The 8,228-nt window shown below is 34.2% G+C and overlaps 1 protein-coding gene across 3 annotated transcripts in view; it reads right to left on the bottom strand.

Moving 5' to 3' along the window:
* Positions 1 to 8,228, bottom strand: part of slc8a3 (solute carrier family 8 member 3) — an 85,085-nt gene that overhangs the window by 74,974 nt on the left and 1,883 nt on the right. The window lies entirely within an intron of this gene.

Raw genomic sequence — 8,228 nt, 5'->3', positions numbered from 1 at the left:
CCTCAACTAGACTCCGCCTCCAGGGGCCCACGGCTGATTTGAGTTTGAGACCCCTGATCTACACTCTAATCCCTAAATACTAAAAAACTATATCGTGAAGGACTATCTGGTACCCTGGATTTTAAAATCAATTCAGACATCATGCTCACAACTTTTCATTCATTTTTCTAGATATGACGTCACCTACTTCACAAAGTAAAAAAATATTTATCATTCTCAAAATTCAAAAGATTAGAAGTTTCCAAGATAAAACATTGGTGATCTGACATTGGTTTCCTGCAGGAAATGTCATGTCAGCCATAAATCCCATTTTCATTTCTGTCATTTAGATTCGGTCTCTTCTATCCTTCTGCTCATGTCTGGTTTGAAATGTTTTGAATACACTCTTTCTCTGTCAGGAACTGATGGTGAAGGACCTTAAACCGAGGTTTAACCTAAACCTGCTGTGACTGACGGTAAGAGAATTTAAAAACACAAGAAATAAAACTACGGTGGCCCTGAAGTGCAAATCACATCAACAAATCAGTCAAACAAAAACATGTTAAAGATCAGATAATTAAAGAATAAATTGACATAATTTCATTTTAGAGATATGAACAAAATTACAGAAAACTAAATGAAATGTTAAACAAAAAAAGAAACCAGAAAAGGCAGGTATTATTATGGGATGTAACTGGATTACGTCTGAGTTCTGAAGAACTAGTAGGAGGTTTTGCCTGAACTGTGAAAACAAGTCGATTAATCACCGAACGTTTGCAGTGGGCGTGGCCAAAGCTGAAACAAAAACCTTCTGCTGGAAGACATCACAACACCAAATAACCACCTGTCGAAAAGGTGAACTAACGTCCTCATCCAATCAGTGAACTCCCATAATACCTACAGTTTCCTGTCTTTATTTTGTTTCATTTCTTTTATTTTTTTTCTCTGGAGTTTTGCTTGGATTGCTAAAATGCAATGTTATTTTTTTATTTTATATTATTTGTTGATGTGATTTGAACTTCAGGGCCACCATAGAAAACAGACGAAGAGCAAAATCCTCAAAAAAATAAACAAATTTTTTCTCAAATCTGGAGCAAAGATCAGTGCTGATATGAGGATTTAGAAAGCTGGAACAGATGACTCCACCCCCTTTATGACATCATGCCGAGCATGTTTTCTAAACCCGCCTTTCAGTCGTACAAAAGCACGAGTTCATAGCAACCACATCGGTTTTTTTTCTCCGAGAGCTGCAGAAAACATGATGGAAGTTTCACCAACAGAAAATTCTATTGTTTGTTTGCAGATTATGTTTACGGTTATAGTAACACTATTTTCTAATAACGACATTTATGTCAACAAAATCTGTTTATGTTACATTCAGAAGCAACTTTGTGAAAATTTTATCTTGCAAGAATCTCTTTTTAACGCTAAGTTTTGATGTCGATTATGAAATGTATTTTTTTTTATTCTAGATTCCAATTTGCTCAGTTGCTATAGCAACATTTTGTAAGGGGCGGAGTTATCGACTTTAATTTAAAAGAGGATTTACAAGCCCTGAAGTGTCCCCATTTTGATTATTTTTTAATAGTTTCGATCAAAATGAACGTCATCAGGACCCTAATTCTGTTAAATACTTTTCAAATTACAGCTTCACCAAATTATTGTTTTCTCTGAGAGATCAAAGCCTTTTGAAGTCTTTTTTCTTCCTCCTCCGTGAATTAAAGAAACAGGAACTTTAATTCCTCCGATTTCAGGAGCTAAGCTGTTATTTACAGAGCAACACAAATCTGGAGGAGAGAAAAGGAGATGACAGCCAGCAACCCGAATCCAGCTGACTCAGCAGAACAATATCTGTGGCCTGCAGCCAGCAATGCATCGCTGAGGGACGCTGCAGCACAGCCGGCAAACGGGGAGCTCATGCATGCATTCATTCATTCCCTGCAGTTCAAGCTGAAGAGCTGAAAACCCACTGTTCGCATCATCACATGTATATATTTGGTTTTCTAAAGTGAGTATGTCCTCCTGATAGACTCATGGATTTGTCTTTTATCCGTTTTTAAGTGTTTTTGTGTTGGATGGACATATTTTAACAGGAAAATGGGGTTTTATTTAGTACATGTGTTGTACTTTTTCTATTTCGACATGACTAATAATTATAATTATTTATATTTAAATGGCATAATTATATCAGGTTTGAGGGATTTTTATTTGTGAAAATAACATGTGCAGCTGCCTTTATTCTGTGTCCAGACTAAGAACCTTTTCTTGATTAAAACTTGCAGTCATTCCCATGTAATTTATATTTCTAAATGAAACAAAGCAAACCAAACTGACCACGTTTAGCCCCTTCAGGATATACAGATAACTTATCTGAAACTTTAATTCCACCTTCAGATTTTTATTAAAACAAAATAAAACTCACAGGATTATGGATAATCTGGTGTCTTGATCAGGGACAAAGACTGTGGGATTTGAACTTTTAAGGTACCACTCCCGTCAATCTGAGCTGTTTTCTCGGTGGTGCTGGCCAACAAATCGTGTTAGTGACAGAAAAATGTCCATCGTGACATTTCTCTTCTATTGTTTATATCGTTTATAACCTCATTTATGACATCAAATGTATAAACAGCCTGAGACAATTGCATAGGTGTTGCCTTGTGTGTACACATAAAACGTATATAAGTGACTAAAAAATACTTAAAATAGCCAGAAAATTAAGCTATGATTTTTTTTTCCTCAGAGAATTACTGAAAATCGTAGTAAATCGTGATAAATGTTGTTTTTGTGATGTCAATTATTCAAATCATGATGTACATTTTTTTCCATATGGTCCAGCACTATTTCTCTGACATAGTTTCTGCAGAGCAGCTGGAGTCCATTAGTTGAGCTGTGGGTGGGACCATTGAGAGTGACCCCGCCCCCGTTCCCCTCCTTGTTGCTGAGAGCTCTCTGTTTAAACAGAGGATCTCATGCTAGCTTGTGGCTTATGTTCTACATTCAACACGTTCTTTTTTCAAACTGCGTTTTTTTCATCTGTTCCTGATTCACAACATTTGAATAAAGAAACGTTGTTTTAATTAAAGTTTTCTTCATAAATATCCTCCATCACCAGAGAAACCTACAACAAGATTTTAAAAACATGATTTTCAGGTTGTTCAACTCAGAAAACACAACAGGAGCTTCATTTAGAAGAACCTGAATACACAAAAATGCTTGGTAGAGTAGTGGAAATGTACAAACGCAAAACTTTATGTCTATGTAAAGAAAACCTGCACAAAGAAATGCCTATATCTACTCACATTTTCTAATCTTCTCAGAACTAGGAGTGTTGGACACAAACGTACACCTCCATTGATCCCGAGTTTGTTGCATCCAATCAGCAGCCAGTCTGGGAGTTTTTCATGAATGTTTTCATGACTGAGTAACAGCTGCTGAGATTGGACCAGGTTTACTGCTTCTAATCAAAATAAAAATGCCTGGTTTTGATGCGCGTATGAGACAGCATCACATCTTCACTTATCCAGCTGAAAAATTCACGTTTACCTTTTTTTGGTGAAAAGTCACTAAAATTCTTAGTTTTTACACCCAAGATTTAATTCTTTGCTCATTTTTATCGACATCCTTTAGCGTTCATCCTGGGACCAACGTCGTGCTAGCATAAAAATATCACTAATCTTGTTTTATGTGAGGCCCACCTTCCAGTCAATTTCATGCAGATGAGAATATTTAATATCTAAAAAAAAACTCACCACTTTGTGGATTTTGTATAAACCAGTTCCTGTTTTATTCACATTAGAATTCCATTTTGAAACTGTAATTGTTCAGTAAAATGATGTAAAGGATCTCAAACATAACAGCCGTTTTTTTTCAGTAACCACTTTACAGATAATTACTAAAAAGAAAATCCCCTTTAAAGAAGGTAATTGGTTTTTTAAAAAATCCTTTAAGAGATACAAATGACATGTGAGAAAATAAAGTTTATCACAGTAATTACATTAAGCAGCCCAACTCTTCAGGTGCTTGACCTCCAAAGGATTTTCTGTTTGAAAATTGATTTTCTATCTTCATCCAAATTGCTTTCGGGACAGCCGGCCAATTTGTCGACGCGCGTCCCCATTACAACCACCACACATTAGCAGCAACATGCTTTGCAATGACTGCATTTTAGGGACTGCATGATAAAGCCGGATTAAGGCGAGTATTTCTGCTTCTACTTCTTCTACAAATAATTGACCAATTAAGACAGAAGATGTCAAAGAAATGAATGTAAATTTAAATATCCAAGAATTGTAGGTTACCATCCATAATCAATGATGCTACCATTAAAATATAAGGAATAATTTTTACATATAAAACAGCATCAGATGTATCGTATTATATAAGCATCTTACTGAAATGAGGTACAAACAGAAAGTGGAACAAAAGTTCAGTTTTGTTTCCTCCGTGCCCATTTATCTGTTGCACAATCTTAAGTTTGTCAAATGTTCCTGCAGATGTGTCGACAGCACGATTTAGGGTGAGTAAATAATTTCTGGAGGTCATTCTGACTATAAAACACGTTTTCTCTGGTTAAAACCCGGAATCTATCGGGTTCTTTTGTTGTATAAACCGCCACTGTGATGCTAGCATGCCGCTGCTAGCATGTTAGCATGCTGCGTTAGCGCTCTAATGCTAATGTCATCACACTGTTAGCACCTGGCTTCTTTTTTTGTTGGAATAATTCAAAATACAATAAACAAATATTATACATATATCGTAAAGTATAACACTAAAATAAATCAGTACAAAAATGTAACAATACTCTCATACTATGAAGTCAAGCTAGAATAAAACAATAAAATGAAACTAAGTTGCATTACAAGCAATAATGCTAGTTTGAAAGCTTTTGCTGAAAATGGTGATGCAATTTATATTAACTGCTGAGGGGATTGGCTGAAAATGTAAAAGCTATTTGTAAAATGTTAAAGTACTATGAAAGAGAGCTTAAGTTGATCTAAATTTCTGGAAAAAAAATTGTTTAAACATCCCTAATACATGCCAATTTAGCAAAAACCTGTAGTGTGTTGCTTAAATATGAGTTAAACTCCAAATTATCCCCAAAAATATTAGTAGAAAAAAGCTAAAATAGAAGCTAAACTTTATATTAGCCTATAAAAATCTCAGTAGAAAGCAAATTAACCAAAAATGTTAGCATATTGCTAAAATATTAGCTAAACTCTAAATTAGCATTATAAAAGCCTGAGTAGATGGGAAATTAGCCAAAAACACTAGGTATAAATAGGTATAAAATATTAGAGAAACTATTTTTTTAAATTAATATAAAAATGAAAACATATTCCATGAATAAATTTAAAGACCTGATGCTAATCTAAGTAAAATACTGAAGTTAATGACTTTCTCATTCATTTCCATTTTGCTAAATATTTCAAAAACTATAACATTTCAAGTAGTACACGCAGTAATGTTCTTAACAGGCTCAACGTTTTGATACCAAGAAATCGCTGAAAGTGTGATTGAGTTTTTATTTCTGATAAACGTACAGAAAGGAGCAGGAGAACCACTATAGTGTGAATGCTTACTAAGCAATCAAACAATAACAAAAAAAGAGAATCGAAAGTGAAATAACATTAAGATTTAAGATTGTTTCTGCTAATTAGAGATAAATTTAAAAGCTTTGAGGAGTCCAATGTTATAGATATTTTTTATTGATTTTTTTCCTATGGAGGTGAAATATATCTTTAAATCTTTTTCTATAACATTTTTCAGCCATTTTCCTTTGTGTATGTAATATTTAGCTACATTCATGGAATGAAAGGATGGATCATCAAATACAAACAGCAGATGTTTCAATGTTAGCATGTCATATTAGCACACAGCTGTTGACATGTTAGCACACTATGCTAGTACACTGCTCCTAATATATTAGCATGATATGTTAGCATGCTGCTGCTGCCAACATGTATAATGGTTCATCTAACATGTTAGGACTCCATGTTAGTACGCTGCTGCCAACACGTTAGCATGATATATTAGCACACTATGTTAGCGTATTGCTGCTAAAATATTATCAGGCTATATTTGCAACATGTTATCACAACATGTTAGGATGCAGCTGCTAACATCTAAGCACGCTGCTGTCATTTTAGCAAACTGCTGCTAACTTGTTAGTACAGTAGGCTAGCACTGTGCTTTGTTAGAGTTTTGCGAATGTAAAATTTGATGTTTGATGGATTCAATCATACAGTAGAAAATACAAACCTGGAGTCAAAGAGCAACTGCTTTTGTTTAGGAGGGGTCAAAAATATAAATATAAATGTTAACAGACCTTAATACTGCTGTTGAAATTAACCTCAAACCTGAAAAGTTTTATTTAAGGTTTAAAAATCTAAAGCAGAGATCATTTGTTCAACAAAATGATGAGATAGAATAGAAGCAGAAATAAATCCTTTCAAAATAATGGTAAATACCTGACCAGGTAGTTTGATTTTGTGATGCTTGATCACAAAAATTGACCTTTAACTTTTATTAACAGTATTTTCAGAAGAACAATTATCATTTTTTAAATCATTTTATGAATTAGTATAATTAATAGATTAAATAAATAAATGTAAATGTACTTTTTTTTCTAATTCTGAAGTTGCTTGACATAAACCATATTAAATGAACTAAGACAAAGAACCCATCATTCATGTCAGTCACAAAAAATGTTTTTTCACAGCAATCAGGCAGATTAAACAGAACTTCAGTGTTTTCAGAGATCCAAAAAACTTAGTCTGAACTTTAATATTTTTTCCATACATTTCTCAAAATCTTAACATGTTGATGCTTCAGCCTCCATTACTGTGAATCCTGTCAAAAACTAACAAGTTTTAGCCTTTTAAAATGTTTGATTCTTAAACATTTGCTGTGATAATTCATCAACATGTGTTTTAGCTCATTATTAAGCTATACTAACATCAATATTTACTTTAGTTTGTGTGTAAAATTGCTCGGTTTCTCAATTTTTTACTAAATCATTTCAAATAAATTTATTTCAAGATTTAAAATCGTTTGAATTATTTGGGATTTTTTTTATTGTCTTGTTTTCAGTTAAATGTCCTACAGAAATTCAAAGTTTATCTTAATGCATGTTAGAAAGCAGACTGCAGGAACAGGGAATGATGGGAAAAGCTGATAACTGAACTAAATGTTCAGAAACTTTAGCAGTTCTTCCTCTGTGGAGCTAACATACATTCCATTTTTAAATTGAGGATTTTTTAATATTTCTATTAACATTATAGTGGGGAGAATACGTATTTGAACACCCTGTGAGTTTCACCCAGGACATCATGGAGGGATCTGAAATGTTCATTCCAGGTTCATGTCGACTGTGAGAGATATAATCTAAAAAAAATCTGGAGATCACATTGTATGATTTTTTTTTAATAATTCATTTGTGTGCTACTGCTGCAAATAAGTGCTTGAACACCAGAGAAAATCAATGTGAATATTTGGCACAGTAGTCTTTGTTAAACAGGTCAAACGTTTCCTGTAGTTCACCAGGTTTGCAGACACTCCGGGAGGGTTTCTGGCCCACTCTCCCTCACAGATCTTCTCTAAATCGGTCTTTAAAAAAACAGAGTCTGAGCTCCTCCAAAGATGGTCTGGAGACTGTGTGACCCTTGATCTGCTTCTTATGGAGCCACTCCTTGGTTCTCCTGGCTTTGTGCTTCAAGTCATTGTCATGTTGGAAGACCCAGCCCCGACCTATGGACGCGTTTGTGACTCATAATTCCAAATAAAAGTCAACACTGGAAATGCTTTTTCATTTTCCCATTATACTTGTCTCTTAAATGAAATACGTAATTATCAGAATGTCTTTTTCTTTTTCTTCTTCAACACCGCTCATTCTGTAACTTAATTAAAATCATAAAGAAAATAGCATTTGACATTTCATATTCCAAAAGTTATCTGATAATTTTGTACCAAAATTCAAATAGAAATATCAAATTTGAAAATTTAAATGAATTAACAGAAATGCTTTTCGTTTTCAAAATGTGAATTATGAATCACAAACGCTTCCATACAACTCATCTTACATGCACCAACTGGGGAAGGAGGTTTCCCCCCAAAATCTCACAATACATGGTCCCACTTATCGTCTCCTATTAAGGTCCAGTCCCATGTGCAGAAAAACACCCCTATAGCATTAGGGGTGTGCCAAAATATCGATATTGCGATATATCGCGATATTTAGTCCTGCGATCGAT

Source organism: Oryzias melastigma, linkage group LG22, assembly GCF_002922805.2.
Source record: "Oryzias melastigma strain HK-1 linkage group LG22, ASM292280v2, whole genome shotgun sequence".
Taxonomy (NCBI): domain Eukaryota; kingdom Metazoa; phylum Chordata; class Actinopteri; order Beloniformes; family Adrianichthyidae; genus Oryzias; species Oryzias melastigma.
The sequence above is the reverse complement of the archived record's forward strand: the minus strand, read 5'-3'. Positions and strand labels throughout refer to the sequence as shown.